At 36.5% G+C, this 21,793-nt stretch overlaps 1 long non-coding RNA gene across 1 annotated transcript in view; it reads left to right on the top strand.

The window, feature by feature from the left end:
- The window catches only part of LOC307185183, a 171,137-nt gene extending 152,511 nt beyond the window's left edge, over window positions 1-18,626 (top strand). The window contains exon 5 of the long non-coding RNA XR_013827902.1: window positions 18,148-18,626. This is a non-coding gene — a long non-coding RNA (uncharacterized lncRNA). The remainder of the gene's footprint in view (window positions 1-18,147) is intronic.
- The last annotated feature ends 3,167 nt before the right edge of the window (window positions 18,627-21,793 follow it).

Below are 21,793 nucleotides of genomic sequence, written 5' to 3'. Positions count from 1 at the left end.
AACAATTTAAATACAGCTAAATCTTCATTGGTAAGAATTTCTAGATTGCTCACTGTACTGTTTGCCTACCTTTGATTTTGTATTTATCAGAACAGTGGTTCCCAGGCAGAAATAAAGACGTAGACGTAGAGAATGGACTTGAGGACACGGGGTGGGGGGTGGGAGGGGGAAACTGGGGCGAAGTGAGAGAGTGGCATGGACACATATACACTACCAATTGTAAAATAGATAGCTAGTGGGAAGCAGCTGCATAGCACAGCTCGGTGCTTTGCGACCACCTAGAGGGGTGGGAGGGAGACGCAAGAGGGAGGGGCTATGAGGATATATGTATGCCTATGGCTGATTCACTTTGTTGTACAACAGAAACTAACACAGCATTGTGAAGCAATTATACTCTAATAAAGATGTATTACAAATTTTTTTAAAGACTATACTAAGACTTCTAAAAAATATTCTTATCTGAGCTTAGTCTTGTCTTTGGTTCAGCCTATAAATCTTTTGATATTTTTAGTAGCCACATAGCAATATGGATCTATATTATCTGCATTATAGGATTTCTTTCTCAAACCTTGTTAAGAGACAATTCACATAGGTTCTACTAGGATTATAAGTTCCACAGTATTATTTAAGAAAAAAAGAGAAATTAAAAAGATTTTTATACCACCTTCACCCGTTTCACCTACCTCCTACCCCCTGCCTCTGACAACCACCAATCTGCTCTCTGTTTCTAAGATCTTTTTTTTTTTTTTAGATTCCACATATATGTGAGATCATACAGTATTTGTCTTTTCTCTGTCTCACTTCACCTAGCATAATGCTCTCAATGTCCATCCTTTCTTCAGTTAAGTAATAGTCCATTGTATATATACCATGTTTTCTTTATCCATTCATCCATCAGTGGAGACTTAGGTTGTTTCCATGTCTTGGCTGTTGTAAATAATACTACAGTGAACATGGGGATGTGGATTTTTTTTCAAGTTTGTGTTTTTGTTTTCTTGAGATAAATACCCAGGCATGGAATTGCTGGATTATATGGTAGTTCTATTTTTAATTCTTTGAAAACCTCCAGATTGTCTTCCACAGTAGCTGCACCAATTTATATTCCCCCAAACAGTACACAAGTGTTTCCTTTTCTCCACATCCATGCCAGCACTTGTTATTTCTTAGCTTTTCAATAATAGCAATTCTAACAGGTTTGTAGTGATATCTCATTGTGGTTTAGATTTGCATTTCCCTAATGATTAGTGATGTTGAGCATCTTTTCATATACCTGTTGACCATTTATATGTATTTCTTGGTAAAATGTCTGTTCAGATGAAAAAAATGTTAATATTCAAATTCATACTTTTTGTGAAAATCATAATGGTTGCATTCATTCATTAAACAAATATTTAATCATTGTCTATTATGTCAGCACTTTTCTGGTGCTGGGGATACAGAAGTGAGTAAAATAAAGATCCCTGCCACCAAAGAACTTGTATTCTACTTAAGGAAAGCATCATCTAAGACATAAAATGGTGAATTGTCATGTACTTTTTCAGAACTATACATTTTTTATGATTAATTTTAGTGGTCTAAGCATCAATTATTAGCTATTATAGTTAATAAAAGAATGCTCTGATATTTAATGAAGGTTATTAAGAATCATGCTTTAGTGAGCAGAGTCCAATGAGTTAATAGCTTTATATTGTTTCTAGTCAAATAAACTTTTAATGTAATTTCATTTTTCTTTGAGAAGAACTATAATTAAAATTCCAATTTTCATACTCTCCAAATAATGTTGATTCTGGAGTGGGTGGAAATCCTTGTGAATTCCATTTAAAATAAAATGGAAAATTATTTCAATGATTCTTTTGAATTAAGTCAAAAATGAGGGCATATATTTAACGTTAAATGAGAATAAGGAGAGACACCGTACCTCCAAGCATCGTTATTTGAATTTGTACCCAGCAAAACTATGACAGGTTAATTTAGTATAATATAAAATTCTAGTTATTGTTCTAGTTAGGGTATAACTTCTCATAAAGGAGAAATGTGAATAAATGTGTAATGGTAGTGAGACTATAAACTTTACATACTACTTTAAGACTATATTTATCCCAAAATATAAGCAGGAAGAGGAGGCTTATCCAAAGGTATAGGCACATGAAAATACTTCCTACCTTGAATAAATAGTTAAGTCACAAGTGAGGTAATTATTTGACTGTCAAATTAAGTAGATTACAAAGGTTAATGACTCTTACTAACTTCAGTCACCACTACATGTTTAAAAATAACATACCATGTTTGAATGAAGTAATATATGAAATACAACCCTTTAGTACTATGAAATGCAAAAACACACAGCAAATAACAGATTGTGAGTGAGTTATAGTTCCAATTGCTGCCTAAGCACAATTCTTTTTCTCTGAATACTAAGCTTGTTCATCGTTCAAAATCAGTTCCCCAACAATTGGCACATGCATTCTATTTTTATTTTAGTTGTACATCTAATAGCATATCTGTTAATATCCTCAGAGGGAGGGGGAGAATGAAGGTGGGGGAGAAAGAGGGAGGGAGGAGGGAGGGAGGGAAGGAAGATCTCTGGTGTCCCTTCTTTATAAGGATACTAGTCCTATCAGATTGAGGCCCTACTCTTATGACATTTTTTTAACCTTAAGTACCTGCATAAAGACCCTATTTCCAAATACAGTCACATTGGGGGTTAGGGGCTTCAACATATGAATCTGCAAGAAGGGTACACTCAGTCCATAATAGATTGTTTAAATAATATTAAAACAATTTTAATTTTAAAATAGTTTAGGTATATAGAAAAATTGTGGAGATACTTACAGAGTATTCCCATATGCCCCTCACTCAGTTTCCCCTATTATTAACATCTTACATTAGTATGATACATTCATTACAATTAATGAATCAATGTTCATACATTATCATTAACTAAAGCCCATAATTTACTCAGATTTCTTTAGTTATTACCTACTGTTTTTCCTCCTCTGTCTATGTCTCTCTTTCTCTCCTTCTTTTCCTTCCATTCTTTCTTCTTTTTGGTCCATTATCTCATTCAGGACATCACATTACCTTTGGTAGTCATTTCTCATGAGTCTCCTATTGGCTGTGGCTCTTTCTCAGATTTTCCTTGTTTTGGAGGATTTTTAGCCTTTTCAGAAGCACTAATTAGGTGTTTTGTAGAATCAATTGAAATTTGTCAGATGTTTTTCTTGTAATTGGTCTGGGTTATGCATTTTTGAGAAGAAGACCACAGAGGTAAAGTGTTTCCGTCACATCATATCAAGCGTATATACTGTCACGGTGACATCACTGTTGTTGTGAACCTTGATGACCTGGCTGTGGTAGTGCTTGTCAGGTTTCTCCACTGTGAAATTACCCTTTTGCCCCCATTTTTTTCATGCTGTATTCTCTGGGAAGAAGTAATTATTCACTGCTCACACCTAAGGAGTGGGAGTAATGCTCCATCTCCTTCAGGTAAGAATATCTACATAAATTATTTAGAATTCTTCTGTACTGGAAATTTGTTTGACAAATATTTATTTAATCATTTATACCAGTATATACTCATGGGTAATTATTTCATACTTTGGGTTATAACCTAATACTACCTTATTTTCTTTCACACTTTCTTATAGCGTTGGCCATTGGGAGCTCTTTCACTTGGCTCTTGTACCTTTTTGGCATACTCCCATTATTCTGCTCTTTTTTAAACATTTAATTGTTTCAGCAATTTCTTATTCCCTGGCACTACAAGATGCTTTAGGCTCATCTTATATATTTCCTGCCCTCATCTTAAAACCAGCCATTTTTCCGAGGAGACTTGGTTCCTTTTATTGGAAAATCATATTAGAAATCAAGATCTGGGTGTTACGTGTGCTCATTACTACTGGAATGTTGTTGCTTCTAGGTCCTGTCACCTGACAGAGTAAGGAGGCATATTTGTGTATATAATAATACACATCTAAAAATATCTATAGGTGTATATTAATAAACATTAAAGTTCATATTGATGCTTCCAATTTTAATCAGTTACCCAGTGGGTAACTGGGTAAAGTGGGATCTTTCCCACTATGTGTAACTTCCCACTACAACAGTGAGAAACCTTGTTCCCATCATTTGCTATCCATTAACTTAATTATTACATGCCAGTATACATGTATAAAAATATCATACCTCTGTAGTTTATCATCAACAGGACAGTGCTTATGTACAGTTCCTTTTGGCTTTGTTTTAAAGATTCTACTGATTTTCAAAATTATTTAGGGTATCAACCTTTCTTCCCACCATGTGAGGGACGTTTTATATTTTTATAATACAGTCAAATTGTCTTGTCATGGTCTAGAGTATATCCTGGGGTCCTCCAGTCTCCTGAATGACTTTTTTTTTAACATCTTTATTAGAGTATAATTGCTTTACAATGGTGTGTTAGTGTCTGCTTTATAACAAAGTGAATAAGCTATACACATACATATATCCCCATATCTCCTCCCTCTTGCGTCTCCCTCCTACCCTCCTTATCCCATCCTTCTAGGTGGTCACAAAGCACAGAGCTGATCTCCCTGTGCTATGTGGCTGCTTCCCACTAGCAATTTATTTTGCATTTGGTAGTGAATATATGTCCATGCCACTCTCTCACTTCGTCCCAACTTACACTTCCCTCTCCCCATGTCCTCAAGTCCATTCTCTACATCTGCATCTTTATTCCTGTCCAGCCCCTAGCTTCTTCAGAACCTTTTTTCTTTTTTTAGATTCCATATATATATGTTAGCATACAGTATTTGCTTTTCTCTTTCTGGCTTACTTCACTCTGTATGACACACACTAGGTCCATCCATTTGACTACAAATAACTCAATTTTGTTTCTTTTTATGGCTGAGTAACATTCCATTGTATATATGTGCCACATCTTCTTTATCCATTCATCTGTCAATGGACACTTAGATTGCTTCCATGTCCTGGATATTGTAAATAGAGCTGCAGTGAACATTGTGGTACATGACTCTTTTTGAATTATGGTTTTCTCAGGGTATAGCCAAATAATGGATTTGCTGGGTCATATGGTAGTTCTATTTTTATTTTTTTAGTAACCTCCATACTGTTCTCCATAGTGGCTGTACCAGTTTATTTATATTCCCACCAACAGTGCAGGAGTGTTCCCTTTTCTCCACACCTTCTCCAGCATTTATTGTTTGTAGATTTTTTGATGATGGCCATTCTGACAGGAGTGAGGTGATACCTCATTATAGTTTTGATTTGCATTTCTCTAATTATTAGTGATGCTGAGCATTATTTCATGTGTTTGTTGGTAACCTGTATATCTTTTTTGGAGAAATGTCTCTTTAGGTCTTCTGCCCATTTTTGGATTGGGTTGTGTGTTTTTTTGATATTGAGCTGCTTGAGCTGCTTGTAAATTTTGGAGATTAATCCTTTGTCAGTTGCTTCATTTGCAAATATTTTCTCCCATTCTGAGGGTTCTCTTTTCATCTTATTTATGTTTTCCTTTGCTGTGAAAAACCTTTTAAGTTTCATTAGATCCTATTTGTTTATTTTTGTTTTTATTTCCATTTCTCTAGGAGGTGGGTCAAAAAGGATCATGCTGTGATTTATGGCATAGAGTGTTCTGTCTATGTTTTCTTTTAAGAGTTTTTTTTGTGTCTGGCCTTACATTTAGGTCTTTAATCCATTCTGAGTTTATTTTTGTATATGGAGTTAGGGAGTGTTCTAATTTCAATCTTTTACATGTAGCTGCCCAGTTTCCCAGCACCACTTATTGAACAGGCTGTCTTTCTCCATTGTATATTCTTGCCTCCTTTATCAAAAATAAGGTGACGATATATGTGTGGGTTTATCTCTGGGCTTTGTATCCTGTTTCTATTGATCTGTATTTCTGTTTTTGCACCAGTACCATACTGTCTTGATTACTGTAGCTTTGTAGTATAGTGTGAAGTCCAGGAGCCTGATTCCTCCAGCTCCATTTCTCTTTCTCAAGATTGCTTTGGCAATTCGGGGTCGTTTGTGTTTCCATACAAATTGTGAAATTTTTTGTTCTAGTTCTGTGAAAAATACCATTGGTAATTTGATAGGAATTGCATTGAAACTGTAGATCGCTTTGGGTAGTATAGTCATTTTCACAGTGTTGATTCTTCCAGTCCAAGAACATGGTATATCTCTCCATCTGTTTGTATCATCTTTAATTTCTTTCATCAGTGTCTTATAATTTTCTGCATACAGGTCTTTTGTCTCCTTAGGTAGGTTTACTCCTAGGTATTTTATTCTTTTTGTTGCAATGGTAAATGGGACTGTTTCCTTAATTTCTCTTTCAGATCTTTCATTGTTATTGTATAGGAATGCAAGAGATTTCTGTGTATTAAGTTTGTATCCTGCTACTTTACCAAATTCGTTGGTTAGCTGTAGTAGTTTTCTGGTAGCATCTTTAGGATTCTCTATATACAGTGTCATGTCATCTGCAAACAGTGACAGTTTTACTTCTTCTTTTCCGATTTGGAATACTTTTATTTCTTTTTCCTCTCTGATTGCTGTGGCTAAAACTTCCAAAACTATGTTGAATAACAGTGCTGAGAGTGGAAACCTTGTCTTGTTCCTGATATTAGAGGAAAAGTTTTCAGTTTTTCACCATTGAGAATGATGTTGGCTGTGGGTTTGTCATATATGGCCTTTATTATGTTGAGGTAAGTTCCCTCTATGCCTACTTTCCAGAGTATTTTTATCATAAATAGGTGTTGAATTTTGTCAAAAGCTTTCTCTGCATCTATTGAGATGATCATATGGTTTTTCTCCTTCAGTTTGTTAATATGGTGTATCACGTTGATTGAGTTGCGTATATTGCAGAATCCTTGCATTCCTGGGATAAACCCCACTTGATCATTGTGTATGATCCTTTTAATGTGTTGTTGGATTCTGTTTGCTAATATTTTATGGAGGAGTTTTGCATCTATGTTCATCAGTGATACTGGCCTGTAGTTTTCTTTCTTTGTGACATCTTTGTCTAGTTTTGGTATCAGGGTGATGGTGGCCTCGTAGATTGAGTTTGGGAGTGCTTCTCCTTCTGGTATATTTAGGAAGAGTTTGAGAAGGTAGGTCTTAGCTCTTCTCTAAATGTTTGATAGAATATGCCTGTGATGCCATCTGGTCCCGGGCTTTTGTTTGTTGGAAGATTTTTAATCCCAGTCTCAATTTCAGTGCTCGTGATTGGTCTGTTCATATTTTCTATTTCTTCTTGGTTCAGTCTCGGAAGGTTGTACTTTTCTAAGAATTTGTCCACTTCTTCCAGGTTGTCCATTTTATTGGCATATAGTTGCTTTTAGTAAACTCTCATGGTCCTCTGTATTTCTGCAGTGTCAGTTGTTAGTTCTCCTTTTCATTTCTAATTCTATTGATTTGAGTCTTCTCCCGTTTTTTCTTGATGAGTCTGGCTAATGGTTTATCAATTTTGTTTATCTTCTCCAAGAACCAACTTTTAGTTTTATTGATTTTTGCTATTGTTTCCTTCATATCTTTTTCATTAATTTCTGATCTGAGCTTCATGATTTCTTTCCTTCTGCTAACTTTGCTGTTTTTTGTTCCTGTTTCTCTAATTGCTTTAGGTGTAAGTTCTGGTTGTTTATTTGAGACGTTTCTTGTTTCTTGAGGTAGGATTGTATTGTTATACACTTCCCTCTTAGAACTGCTTTTGCTGCATCCATAGGTTTTGGGTCATCATGTTTTCATTGTCATTTGTTTCTAGGTATTTTCTGATTTCCTTTTTGATTTCTTCAGTGATCTCTTGGTCATTTAGTTGTGTATTGTTTAGCCTCCATGTCTTTGTATTTTTTTTTTACAGATTTTTTCCTGTAATTGATATCTAGTCTCATAGCATTGTGGTTGGAAAAAATACTTGATATGATTTCAATTTTCTTAATTTTACCAAGGCTTGATTTGTGATGCAAGATATGATCTATCCTGGAGAATGTTCCATTAGCACTTGAGAAGAAAGTGTATTCTGTTGTCTTTGGAAGGATTGTCCTATAAATATCAATTAAGTCCATCTTGCTTAATGTATCATTTAAAGCTTGTGTTTCCTTATTAATTTTCATTTTGGATGATCTGTGCATTGGTGAAAGTGGGGTGTTAAAGTCCCCTACTATGATTGTGTTTCTGTCGATTTCCCCTTTTACAGCTGTTAGCATTTGCCTTATGTATTGTGGTGCTCCTATGTTGGGTGCATAAATAGTTACAATTGTTATATGTTCTTCTTGGATTAATCCCTTGATCATTATGTAGTGTCCTTTTTGTCTGTTGTAATAGTCTTCATTTTAAGGTCTATTTTATGTGATATGAGAATTGCTACTCCAGCTTTCTTTTGATTTACATTTGCATGGAATATCTTTTTCCATCTCTTCACTTTCAGTCTGTATGCGTCCCGAGGTCTGAAGTGGGTCTCTTGTAGACAGCATATATACGGGTCTTGTTTTTGTATCTATTTAGCCAATCTATGTCTTTTGATTGGAGCATTTAATCCATTTACATTTAAGGGAGTTATCAATATGTATGTTCCTATTCCCACTTTCTTACTTGTTTTGGGTTTGCTATTGTAGGTCTTTTCCTTCTCTTGTGCTTCCTGCCTAGAGAAGGCCCTTTAGCATTTGTTGTAAAGCTGGTTTGGTGGTGCTGAATTCTCTTCTCTTTTGATTGTCTGTAAGGGTTTTAATTTCTCTGTTGAATCTGAATGAGATCCTTGCTGGGTAGAGTAATCTTGGTTGTAGTTTTTTCCCGTTCATAACTTTAAATATGTCCTGCCATTCCCTTCTGGCTTGCAGAGTTTCTGCTGAAAGATCAGCTGTTAAACTTATAGGGATTCCCTTGTTTTTTATTTTTATTTTTTTTTCCCTTGCTGCTTTTAATATTTTTTCTTCGTATTTAATTTTTGATAGTTTGATTAATATGTTTCTTCACGTGTTTCTCCTTGGATTTATCCTGTATTCAACTTTCTGCACTTCCTGTAGTTGCTTGACTATTTCCTTTCCCATATTAGGGAAGTTTTCAATTATAATCTCTTCAAATAGTTTCTCAGCCCCTTTCTTTTCTCGTCTTCTTCTAGGACCCCTATAATTCAAATGTTGGTGTTGTCCCAGAGGTCTCTGAGACTGTCCTCAATTCTTTTCCTCCTTTTTTCTTTATTCTGCTCTACCATAGTTACTTCCACTATTTTATCTTCCAGGTCACTTATCCGTTCTTCTGCCTCAGTTATTCTGCTATTGATCCCTTCTAGAGAATTTTTAATTTCATTTATTGTGTTGTTCATCACTGTTTGTTTGCTCTTTAGTTTTCCTAGGTCCATGTTAAATGTTTCTTTTATTTTTTCCATTCTATTTCCAAGATTTTGGATCATCTTTACTATCATTATTCTGAATTCTTTTTCAGGTAGAGTGCCTATTTCCTCTTCATTTGTTTGGTCTGGTGGATTTTTACCTTGCTCCTTCATTTGCTGTGTGTTTCTGTCTTCTAATTTGCTTAACTTACTGTGTTTGGGGTTTCCTTTTCACAGGCTGTGAGTTCGTAGTTCCTGTTGTTTTTGGTGTCTGCCCCCAGTTGGTAAGGTTGGTTCAGTGGGTTGTGTAGGCTTCCTGGTAGAGGGGACTGGTGTTTGTATTCTGGTGGAAGAGGCTGGATCTTGTATTTCTGGTGGGTAGGATCGCATCTTTGTGTGTGTTTTGGGCTGTCTGTGACCTTATTGTGACTTTAGGCGGCCTCTCTTCTAATGGGTGTGGTTGTGTTCCTGTCTTGCTAGTTGTTTGGCATAAGGTGTCCAGCACTGTAGCTTGCTGGTCGTTGAGAGGAGCTGGGTCTTAGCATTGAGATGGAGATCTCTGGGAGAGCTTTCATCGTTTGATATTATGTGTAGCTGAGAGGTCTCTGGTGGACCAATGTCCTGAACTTGGCTCTTTCCCACCTCAGAGGCACAGGCCTGACACCCGGCCAGAGCACCAAGACCCTGTCAGCCACATGGCTAGGAAGACAAATGGAAAGTACGCAGTGAGGAAGATGAACTGCAGCAAAGCCTTTGTCATATGATAGTGACCTCTCGGGCTTGCCGGGCACAAGGGCATGTGTGTGGCTCACCCTCAGAGGCCAGTCAGGGGTTCTCTATTGCAAAGTGGAGAGGAGCTCACGGAGCTGCTCTGCCTCCGCTTCACTGTACACTGCTCCACATACCCTGAATGACTTTTAAACATTTTATATACATTTAGGTTCATTCTTCATGCTATAATGATTTATGGGTTGTCACAAACGCAGTGTCACATATTCATCATTATGGTGCCATACAGATAGATTTATTCTCAAAAAATTTTAAACTGTTTTTAACCTATTCAAACAGTGCCAACCAGCGACCTATTTATCATCTCTTTAGTTTTGCTGTTTCTAGAACTAATATATTTGAATAATTGAATGTTTATGCTTTTCAGACAGGCTTTTTCTGCTTAGCAATATGTATTTACAAGTCATCCATGTGTATTAATAGCTTGATAGCTCATTTCTTTTTATTGGTGAGTAATAATCTTTTGTATGGTTACATGATCTACATTTCTGATACTGGAATTTGTTTCCATCTTTCTCTTTTCTCTCCTCCTCTCTCTGATCATCCAGGCAATAGGTTTATCAATTTATTTGCCAAATAATTAGCTTTAATTTTTAAATTTTTTGGTTTTCATTGTCATTGATTTCTGCTGACATTTTTTTTTTAACTTGCTTTAAGCTAAATTGCTCTACATTTTCTAGTTTTCTAAGATGGAATCTTAGGTTACTGATTTTAGATCTTTCTTATTTTCTAATACATGCATTTAATGCTATATTTTTTCCTCGAAGCACTGCCTACACTGCATCCCACAAATTTTGATAGGTTGTATTTTTATTGCCATTTAGTTCAAAATACTTTTTGAGTTTTCCTTGAGACTGCTTCTTTGATTCAGGTTCTCTTTGAGCTCCAAATATTTGGGCATTTTTCGGGTATCATTTGATTATTGATTTCTAATTTAATTCCATTATGATCTGACAACATATCTTCTATGATTTTTATTTTTAAAATTTGTTTAGTTGATTTTTTTATTGTCTAGAGTATAATCTGTCTTGGTGAGTGTACCTTTTTGTTGAAAACTGGACATGTTGTATCAGGTGATTAAAACTGAGGTAAATAGGCCTATAGTGTGTGGTTTTATGTTAATCCGGCTAGTAATTGGGCTGTGTTTAATGTTTACTGTAAGGATAGGTGCCACAAACTTCATTTATCTTGTTTTGTTTCTACTCTTAACTTTAGGCTTTCTTAAGTTTTCCTCTTCAGAGAGGGGCTATGTCTTGCAGTTTGGTCAGTGGTAATTTTCTTTCATTATAATATAACCCTGTTGATGTGGTGGCATGGAAGTTAGGGAGGGAAGTGTTCTGTCATCTTCTGATTAAACCACAGGCCTTTAGTTGGCCTATGTCTCTATGCTGATACCCTCACAAATATTTTTCCAGTATATAGTATCTCCCCTACATTAGGTGAGAAAGGAAAGCTTATGGGGAATGGAGAGGAGGAATTCTCTCCTGCAACTGGGGTAAGACTTTGGTAAAGTTTTTCCCCTGGAAAGTAGGTCTTTGTTATAGAGAATAATCTGAGCGATTTCCCAATTAACTGCTTTCCTCCTCCTGCCAGAACCATGCTTAGTTCTTCACCATGGGATCCTAGTAGAGAACATGAGTGTAAAACCTATGAAATTGTGGAGAGCTCCTTAAGACTGCAGCTTCCAGGTGTTTCTCACTCTCATGCTAGTCTATGTTCAGTCTCCAGCAGTTCATCATTTAAGTGTTCCTACCTATTTGTGGCTCTAGCAGCTTCTGTTCTAGTAAAACATATCTCCACTGTGACTCTATATTTTCTTGTCCAACTTTTGGGGTGATAATTTGTCCTGATACCACAGTTCTCTGATGAGTTAAAAATTATTGATTTTTTTGTTTATTCAGATTTTTCTTAGTATATGAATGGAAGTGACAGTTTAAAATCTATTTATATGCCAGAGCTAAAATCTGCAATCTCATATTTTTCTTTTAAAGATTTAAGTGGCCAGATGTTTACCTAGACTCTCAATGTAAACATCTGTAGCTATTTAGACAATTTAACACAATGCTAGTAATTTTATATATGCACTCCGAGCGAATAGCAATCATTGATTGCTGTTGTCAATTAAATTGTATATGATCACTCTAGGTAGCAACTTCTGAGTTCATGTTAAAAGGTAAATTTTTGTTCTTGAATCTTTGAGAGTTTGTGGTTTAGCAGCTATCATAAACATCCAAGTTAAAATTTCAAAATATCAAGATTACAGCTGTAGTAGGTAGAATCTTAAATTTGCCCCCAGGATTCTCACCAACCTGGTGTACATATCCTGTATAACATCTCCTCCTTTTGAAAGGTACTTGTGATCTATCATGCCTGTGATTGTTACATTATATGGCAGAGAGATTTTGAAGATATAATTAGGGTTCCTAATCAGTGACTTTGAGCTAATCAAAAGAGAGATTATCCTGGTTCACCTAATTTAATCATGTGAGCCATTAAAAAGGGGACTAAAAAGATTTGAAGCAGGAGAAATTTCTCTTGCTGACCTTGAAGAAGCAAAATCCACATTTGAACTGCCTATTGAGGGGGATACATGGCATGAAATTGAAGCGTTCTCCAAAACTGAGGGTGATCTCTGGTCAACATCCAGAAGAAAAGGGGGATTTCAGAACGATCATTGTCAGGAACTAAAATCTGTCAACAATCAGTAAGATCAGAAGAAAAACAAAATGATTACCAACATCTTGATTTCAGCCCAGTGAGACCTTGAGCAGAGGTCCTAATTAAACCATACCCAACTTTTTGAACCATGGATAATTAATATATGTTGTTTTGTACCTCTATGTTTGTGGTAATTTGTACATAGCAATAGAAAGCAAATACAAAAGGTAAAAAAAAGCACAATGTAAAAATATTTTGATATTTTGTTAACGTTAGCCCTAGTGGGAACATGCTCAAGATTTTAGAATTAAAAGAATAAAGTCCCATTTTTTTATTCCTATAATTACAATAACTTACACAAAAAATATATTGACTTAATTTATCTAAAGATAACATGCTTAGGCATTGTCTTCATTCATTCAGGCTGCTATAACACAATACCACAGACCAAGTGGCTTATAAAGAACAGAAATTTATTTCTCACACTTTTGAGGGCTGGAAGTTCAAACTCAAGGTGTCAGCATGTTCAGGTTCTGCTGAATGCCCTCTTCCAGGTTACAGACTTCCACTTCTCACTGTGTACTCACATTGTGGAAGGGTCAAGGTTGCTCACTGGGGTCTCATTTACAAGGTTACTAATCTCATTCATGAGGGTTCTACCCTCATGATCTAATCACCCTAAAGTTCCCACCTCCTAAAACTACTACTTTAGGATTAGGTGTTCAGCATTTGAATATGTTGTACCTGCTGATAAAAGTTGTCTAGGTGATCAATTTGGAGTATTTGCACATTTATGATTGCTTATGTGTGCTCAAAAAAATAAAAGACCTAGCAGAGTTGTAGACTGAAAAGTCCAAAGAACAACAATGTAACAAAATAGTAACAGTATAATAGTACTAATATTTTACAGTAATAGGAAGAGTAATAACAGCTCTTTACTTCTTGAATATTTGCAATGTGTATTAATGAGTACTTGAAATATTCCAGGTATGGTTTTGATCACATGCTTTTTCTAATAAGCATTAACTAATTTATTTTTCTCAATGATACTATGCAGTAGTTACTGTTAATTTCCCACTTTAGTAGAGGAAGAAACTGAAACAGAGAAAAATCAAGTTAACATATGGAAGGAAGCTCTTGCTAACAGGTGACCTGAGATGGCTTAAACTGGCCTCTCTTTTCTCCCATGCAGTAGAAAGCCTAACTGGGCCTGACCTTGGAGTTTTGTGCAAGGATTTCTACATGCACTGGGCTTACTGAAGATGTCCAGCGAAGATCCATGTGAACAACATAAGGGGCTCACTGGACAAGGCACACAGAATTCTGGTTATGTGTCCATTCTGAACCCTTTTATGCCTTGGCCTTGGGACCACGTCTACATAGGTCTGGCCAAGAGACCAAATAATCTATACCTGTTGAGCACTAGATTGATCCGGCAGCAAATAACATCACACAAATAATACCACTGATACCTAGCATTATGATTAATAATAATAACTGATAAGATCTCATAGAGAAGTAATAGTAACTCATGTGTATAGTGTTTATAGCTTACAAAATAATTCCCAAATTCCTTATCCATTATTTGATTTAACTATTAAAGCAAAATTATTTAATATATTTTATTACTGTCCTAAGTTTAAAGAGGAGGAACTAAGTTTTTCAGGGGCTGAGTCACACAGCCCAAATTTGGTAGAACTAGGACTTTTAATTCCAGACTTTTAGTAAAAAGTTCCCCCAAGACGTTACTGGCTTAAAACAGCATGGATGATTCTGCAGTTCAGCAGTCTGGACTGGATTCACCTGGATGATTATTCTGCTGGTCGGGCCAGGCTTACTCAAGCATTTGCAGTCAACTGTTAGTTAGCTAGATGTCAGCTCTGAAGGTTTACTGGCTGTCAGCTGAGGTGTTGGGGAAGATTGAGCTATATTCTTCTCATCTAGCAAGGTTCCAAAATCAGCAGAAAAGAAAAACCTCAGTGATCAATCGTGTTTCAAATCTTTGCTTGTGTTTCATTGCTGCTGCTTCATTGGTCAAAGAAAGTAACATGGCCAAGTCTAGTGTCAGTGTGTGAAGGGATCAAGGGCATTAGTACAGAGAGGTATGAACAAATTTGAGACTATTATTGCAGCAATCTACCATAGTTACTTAAAAGAGAAAGCCCCTCTGTTCCAGTAGGTTCTATTAGGGTTATTGCTTTCTCAGGGTTCATTGATTCAAAAAGAACAATACTTTCCAAAGGTTCTGGAGAGAGTGTGATATAATTTAGTAATTCTCTAAAGTCTCGAGTACCAAATCTCCAAGATGTTCTATAGAACATTGGTTCTGAGATTTACTCTTCGAAGGGATGGAATTTGTCATCAAAAATGTATAGAAAATACCCATTTCCCTGGCTCACTTCGGTCCCAAGGTTTACATATTAGCATGTGTGATGGTTAATTTTTTTGATCAATGTAACTGGGCCATGGGATGCCCAGACATTTGATCAAACATTGTTCTAGGTGTGTTCTGTGAGGGTGTTTCTGAATGGGATTAACATTTGAATCAGTAAACTAAATAAAGCAGATTTTTCTCCCTGATGTGAGTGGGCCTCATTCAATCAGTTGAAGAACTTGACAGAATAAAAAACCTAAGCAAAAGGAGCTGATGAGCTGGGACACTGGTCTTTTTCATGCCTTCAGGATCAACCTGAAAAATTGTCTCTGTGGGGTTTTAAGCCTGCTGGGTTCTGGGCTAGAACTTACACGATTGGCTTGCATGGTTCTCAGGCCTTTAGAATCAACTAGAATTATACCATCAGCTCTCCTGTGTCTCCAACTTGTCAACTCCAACTGAAGATCTTGGGTCCCAGCCTTCATAATTCTGTGAACTAATTCCTTATAATAAATCTGCCCATCCATCCGGGATGTGTGTATATATATATATGATATATAAATTATATCTACATATATGAATGCTATCTATCAATAAATATCATTCATATATATAACATAATATGTATATTATATATATTATATATATATCTATGGGAGAGAGAGAGGTTATATGTATTGGTTCTGCTTCTCTGTAAAACCCTAATACAGCATATTACACATTAACATGTTAATATATTAATGGCCCTAAGACTGTCTGGAGTAAAAAATAAGAACTCTTTATCTTTTAATGTAAAAGAAATTTTAAAATAAATAGAAAAGCCTTGATTTAAGTCTTGGTTCTACTACTATGTGACTTTCAACATTTATTTAAAGGCTCCAAATAAATTTCTGATTCCTCACCTGTAAAATGGAAAGATTGAGAAAATATTTCACAGGCTGTTTTGTTTGTTCTTTTTTTTGTTTTTTGTTTTGCGGTGCGCGGGCCTCTCACTGTTGTGGCCTCTCCCGTTGTGGAGCATAGGCTCCAGACGCACAGGCTCAGCGGCCATGGTTCACGGGCCCAGCCGCTCCACGCCATGTGGGATCTTCCCGGACCGGGGCACGAACCCGTGTCCCTTGCCTCGGCAGGCGGACTCTCAACCACTGCGCCACCAGGGAAGCCCCACAGGCTGTTTTTTCCAGAAACTTGTGAATAAATTATAGTTATAAAAATTATTATTACTATGCTTATATGACTACTTGAATCTAATACATTTTTAAACCACAGAACCCCTTGTTGTATGATATCTGTTAATATCCTAAGGAATTATGTTCCAGTGAATATATTTTATAAAATATATTTAGAGAAGTGGAAAGTCCAGGAAAATGGTAGTTTAAAACTGTTGTTGATATGGTGGAACTTAGATCTGCCATTATTTTCACACTTAATTTGGCCTTTGTGTGTGAGAGACACATTTGGGGACAAAAGGAAATGGCAGGATGTGCTTATTCTAGACACAAAAGTTTCTCAGTAAAACAAACAAAACTGAGATTTCGACAGAATTCTTAGCTACTTCTTTTTTTGAGAAGGCTGATTACTGGATGTCTTGAGGGAAGATTTATATGTACAGTAGGAAGATAATAATAAGAAAATAATAGTAATGGCAATACCACATAGAGCTCTCAATCACCATTTTGTTTCAGAGTACTTTCATATCTCTTACCTGATTTCAAAAATGATTCATGGACAAAGAAACAGTACATTTGACCCAGCTACATAGTTGCAGACTACTAGAAGATTTTGGACAGATAAACTACAAAGGAAGCAGAAAGAGGTTTGCTCCTTTTGCTCAAAGATCACAGACACCTTGCCTGTGCAAGAGTAAAACTCAGGCTGGCAAACAGCAATTAACACTGACAAAATGGATCATACCAGAATATAAAATCTAAACCTACAGTTTCTTCCTGAATAGTTTTTCTGTCACAGATAATAACTGGAGATGACATTTTGAAAATATTCCCCTACTCCAACAAATTTTAAAAAATGAAATCTTGGACGTTACAGTGCCTTAAAGTGATTTTTTAAGGGAATATATCTATTCCCTTTAATACCCCTCCCCAATAAAACGTATTTTATCAACAACCATTTCACTTATATATCAAAATATGATGACTAATATTCATAATACTCATTCTTATACTACTTCTCCAGTTATCTTAGAATTAATATAGGCTTCTGTCCTTTTGCTCATTCTTTTGCTCTCTGTGACCTCTTAGCATATTAATGAAACAGCAAGAAAACTTTTCCAGCCATCATATTAAGGATCATAAAAAGTTGCTATTATGTTCCTAACTGAAAATATAAAATATATTACTTTTCAAAGGATATGAGCTTAAAAGCAAAAAGATGTGCAGAAATATGGACATTTTTGTATACTATTTACCAATGAGAGTAAAAATGCCTAGTACAAATGATGTTTACTTTTTTTGTGTGTGTGTGGTATGCGGGCATCTCACTGTTGTGGCCTCTCCCGTTGCGGAGCACAGGCTCCGGATGCGCAGGCTCAGCGGCCATGGCTCACGGGCCCAGCCGCTCTGCGGCATGTGGGATCTTCCCTGACCGGGGCACGAACCCGTGTGCCCTGCATCGGCAGGCGGACTCTCAACCACTGCGCCACCAGGGAAGCCCGATGTTTACTTTTTTGAACCCTATAGTTACATTGTCCTGTCCTATGATCACAGACTAGACCTACTCTAGAATAATTATTTTCTATCTTCTCATTTTTTTTCTCAAAGGTGCCAGGCAAAAAGTTAGTTAAAAGAGGAATCTCTATGAACTCAAAATCTCTCCTGGTATAATAAATTAATGTGAATACCATATTGAGAGGGAGGACATGAGAGTTTTATGTATTAAAAACCAAAGAAAGATTGTCTATAGAATTCTCCAATATGAAACTTGATATCTAGTCACCTCTTTTCCAAACATATTTCCTTAATTCACTCTGCCATTCATTTCCTCTCCACAGATCCCAGGATCCAGTTCAAATCCTACTTCCTTTGCAAAACTTCTCCTGAAAGTCCACTGGAAGGTAATCTTTTCCTTTTCATCTTCCATATCAAAATTTTCTATCCTGCCTATGTCTTTTTTAATATGTAAGTAATGCCATAGTTCAGGACATGGGCCACTGATCTAAAGAGTTGAAGTTCAAGTGCTGGCTCTATATTTATTCACTCTATACATCTGGGCAGGTGTTTGGTATCCTCAGATCTGCCTCGTTTGATCATCCATGGGGTAGGAAATGTTTATATGCCTTTTCAAGTCATTATAAAACAGTATAATAACTGGTACATAATCTACTTTTTACAAGATGATAGTGTTGTTATTTTTTTTTATCATCATCATTCTCAACATCATTTCTGTAACTACATTTAACGTCCAAGAATATAAGGATAAGCTCTTGCAGTGTTTTTGTAATCTCCACGTTGCCCAGCAGTATGTCTTGCCCATGGTAGATACACAAAAAATTGTTATTGATTAATAGTTGTCTGACATTGATGAAGAAAGAGGAGAAAAAAGGAAAGATAAAAGGTAAGATGACTTTATATGAACAGTGGTAATGTTAAAATTAATATCCTAGAGTCAATAGTTTCTATATTAAATCAACAAAGTAAATGTTTAAGTTGTAGACAAAGACTCTTTCAGCTCAAATAAGCTGTGATTCTGCTGCTATGAGTAAACCATTCTTTAAAGTAGCAGAGTGCAAATGAAGAAATGATGTGTAGTGTTATGAATGTGTAAAATGCAAGGAATATATAAAGTTACACTTAGATAATCATCTGCAATTTTCTAGGCACTGTGGTCAATGATGGGAATTAAACGATTATAGGACATTGCCCTAAAGCAGCTCAAATCAAAAGGGCAGATGACTAAGCAACGTGTTATGAGAGGCTGATATGCCTCATATAAATGCTTATGCAGTGTGCTAAGGAGGCACAGAGGAAGGGCATGCAAGCCAGGGAAAGGAGACTGGGAAGCATTTAGAAAAGATTATATTTAAGCTAAATCTTCAATATTCAGGGAAACAGGCAGAGAAGCTGCTGTGGTTGTCCAAGAGAAGTATGACAAAAGTCTTGAAAAAGATGCTAAAAGGTAAAATTAAGCATAAGCCAGAAAATTAATATAGCAAAACCCTGTGATAGTTTGCCCTGAGTTAATCCAAGTTAATCCAATTTGGAAGTAATGACATTAGTGATTAGCTCTCATTCTGTGCCCAAACCACATTCTCGAATGGGAGTGGTCTAAAGTCTTTTCCTTCTAGAGGGAAGGCAAGGCCAAGGGGGAAAACAGCAGACAGCTGTATCTTGAGAAAGTATGTCCTCATATCCTCATTATTCTGGCCCAATCCCTCCAGGCTGGGTCAACAAAATGAGTCCATTCCTAAGCAGATTCCTGGAATCACTGCTTCTATCCCAGAAGTTCCATCCTGTCACAAGACCCAACTTATTATTTAAGCTGCTTTGGACAACTGCCACCAGGTGGCACCAAACTGCAGGCAGGACTTGGAGGGATTTGGATTTCCCAGACTTTGATTTTCTGACCAATTAGCTGCACAGGTTTATCCCCAGTCATTTCATTAACCTCACAACAACATGACCCAGCATTTTATCTGATTAAATTTTTAGACCCTGCATCTCACATTTTGGTAGCGCTTTTACTGCATTTTCAAATAAGAGAAAAAAATTAAAGCTTGGAGAAGAAAGACAAATGTAAGATAATTTGAAATTACTGACTCCCCAATGTATAAAGTGGCTTATTGGTTCATTGGTAGGGAGGCAAGAAGATTGGGTTCACAGGAGAAGGAAGGATGGAAACCTGGCTGTTAGCGTTTTAAAAGTTTTTGGAATGGGTATTCACAAAGGAGTGAGAAGCAGGAAAGGGGTAAGAAAGGCCATTGGAGTGAGAGGAAATCCATTCTACTGGTTTATTTCATAAGCAATAGACAAAGACTAGAGAAGTTCTAGCATCATCACTAGGAAAAACAAGAGGTTTTAATGGTCATTTTGTTTTGTTTTGTATTGTTGTCCAGTTTCAGGAATCTGTGGTCAGTTTTGAAATGTATAAAATGACTTCTATTTGGTTCTCTCTCAGAGAGTGACATGTGAATCATTTCTGTCCTTTGATAATAGAAATTTGCAATTTTGGCAACCCCAGGTCTTAATGCAGGATAGTTGAAGATGCCTAATTTTCATTTCCCCCTAAATCTCCATGTCTCTCTCTTTCCAGTATAGTATTGGGTGTGAGCTCTGCCTGGTGAGATGGTTTTTTTATAGTCTCCTGATCAGGCATTTCGTGTCCTGCTCATTGGCTAAAGTTATCATCTCGTGCTATGGAATTGCTTATGCTGTGAAACTTGCCTCCCAGGGAAACTTGGCCCCTAGGCCCCATAATTGTTTCTGCTGTGGAATTATCTCCTGAAGATTTCTAAATTGAAGGAACTCTTAATCCATCCAAAGGTGTCTCACTAGCGGCTCAGCAGTGCACAACAACTTTACCATGCCTGTCTCAAGACATTGTCTTTTCTCAGCTTTGTAAGTAGCATTCCAACTCATATCTTTATGCAGTAGCAGAAAATGCCTCTAGTGTGGTGCCTCTGAACTCTGACTGTATTTGGAAAGCATTACGGGAGTTCTTTAAAAAAAAATCTCACCCCCACTACCCCAGAGATCTTAATTCAATAGATCTGAGCTATGACAGGAGCCTTAATTATTCTTTTAAAGTACCCCAGGTGCATCAGTATGTGCAGACAGTGTTAAGAAACACATTCCTACTATTTTAGGAAGTATCAAATGATCCTCCTTAACATTTTAACCTGCATCTTAGGTTGACCCTTTTTTCCTTTTCTTAGCACATGCAGGCATATTCTTTGCTGAAACTAAATGCCTACTTTTGTTTTACAATTTCTGTGCTTTTTGTCTTATATGTTGTTGTTTGTTCTGTTTTAACATGCTTTTCTAGTTTTATTTCCTTGGGGTCTTCATGAGAAATACAGGCCTGTCAAATATATCCACCGTTCAAAAAGTCTTTTCCCACTGCCTCATCCTGAGTCAAGTAATCCCACCTAGGAGCTATTTTCCTGTCACACTAACATCTACTTCAAGCTTGAACTGTATTTACTACAGTTCTTCCTGACTTACCTTTGGTATGGTTAATTTCAGAGCTATTGCGTTTGGTTTTTAGGTGGTGAACTGCAAAAGGAGGTATTCAACCTGCATCCCCATCATAGAGCTCTGTGCCCTTACATGACACTCTGTGTACCCAAAGCACAGAACAATTTATTTTAATTTGCACCGTTTTGCCTTATGTGATAGTCGTAGCCCTGCTTAAAGTTTCTCTACATTTTATTGGAATCCTAATTTAATACACTTTTCATCATGTATGTCCAGGGCACAGGTAACCCTGTACTCCACCCACTAGTAAAGGAACCACTTTGGTATCAACTCAGTTTTTCTTTCAGCACTGTACAGTGATCTTTCTAGTCTTCTCTAAAATCTGCTCAAGTTTTCAATAACTACTTGATGCGCTGTATTAATCCTTATGTTTTTAATTGCTCATATATTAGGCACTGCATCTGCATGTGTAAGGGGGAAATTCTCAATTTTTCCCTCGTCTCT

This window comes from Stenella coeruleoalba (genome assembly GCF_951394435.1).
Source record: "Stenella coeruleoalba genome assembly, chromosome: 4".
Classification (NCBI taxonomy): Eukaryota; Metazoa; Chordata; class Mammalia; order Artiodactyla; family Delphinidae; genus Stenella; species Stenella coeruleoalba.
Note: the sequence above shows the minus strand (reverse complement) of the source record. Positions and strands in the feature narration are given on the sequence as shown.